Source organism: Pseudophryne corroboree, chromosome 5 (genome assembly GCF_028390025.1).
Source record: "Pseudophryne corroboree isolate aPseCor3 chromosome 5, aPseCor3.hap2, whole genome shotgun sequence".
In the NCBI taxonomy this organism is placed as follows: Eukaryota; Metazoa; Chordata; class Amphibia; order Anura; family Myobatrachidae; genus Pseudophryne; species Pseudophryne corroboree.
The window spans coordinates 557,927,009-557,928,022 of NC_086448.1; the positions used below are offsets into that span (position 1 = coordinate 557,927,009).

At 46.9% G+C, this 1,014-nt stretch overlaps 1 pseudogene; it reads left to right on the forward strand.

Annotated features, from left to right (window-relative positions):
- The first annotated feature begins 528 nt into the window (after positions 1 to 528).
- LOC134930378 (5S ribosomal RNA) lies at positions 529 to 647 on the forward strand (annotated as a pseudogene).
- The last annotated feature ends 367 nt before the right edge of the window (positions 648 to 1,014 follow it).

A 1,014-nucleotide genomic window follows, 5' to 3' on the forward strand; every position in this document is an offset into this window, starting at 1 on the left:
TTACTAGTCCCTGCAATTCAAATTTAATGGGGATTCTAAGCACACAATACCTGGAAAGCAGAAGTACAGCTTGCTGTTAAACAGTTGGTAACCACACTCTCTCATCTGTGACTAGGGTGGCCAATCCCGGGCCATTTTTTCAATCTCGAGGATATTCAGGATTGTCTTTTTTCCTGTGTGTCTGCCCATCCCCCCTGCCCCGCACCGCCCCTCCCCGCACCGCACACATAACTCACCATGCTACAGGGGCAGGTGGGCCACTTCCTTCGGGTTCGTTGGCGGATGACAGGCGGCTGGCTACACTTCACACTGCGCAGGGGGAGCCAGGAGGAGGGATCCGGGCAGTGTTTGAGCCTCCTGAGGACTCTCAATGCTGCCCGGCATTATAAACACAAAGGCCTGATCCCGCAATCCCCAGGATTGGAGCTTCCAATCCCAGGATTGAATCCCGGCCAGTTCTTAGCCCAAAATCCCGGGAACCCATGATCCCGATTCCGGGATTGGCCCCCCTATCTGTGATATTATAATCGGTACTGCCATACTTCACTGGCTACGCTCAATCTTATCTGATCTTGGAAGCTAAGCAGTGAAAGGCCTGGTCATTGCTTGGATGGGAGACCACCTAGGAATACCAGGTGCAGTGATTATATCATTTTGACACAGAAATCAGAAGTAGTGGAGAAACCTTCAACCTGAGCTTTTACTCTATCCTCTCAACTAGAAGGTAGCCCTGCACATTATTACCTTACCTTCTCTATTTACAGACCACACACTCATTACCTACATTTCCCTCAATAGGTATAAGTTTATCCCAACCCCCATGCAGATAATCAAGCCCTTTCTCTTGACAGAAGTCTTGGCACGATTAAGAAAACCTATATTGATCTCCAAAATAGAGTGCCACATTATCATAACCTGATATTTTCACCTCACTTTGTTCATCTATATTACATTCTGAACACCTCAAAATTTATATTTAGATCAATATAGAATACTGTACCTGCTACCCACTTA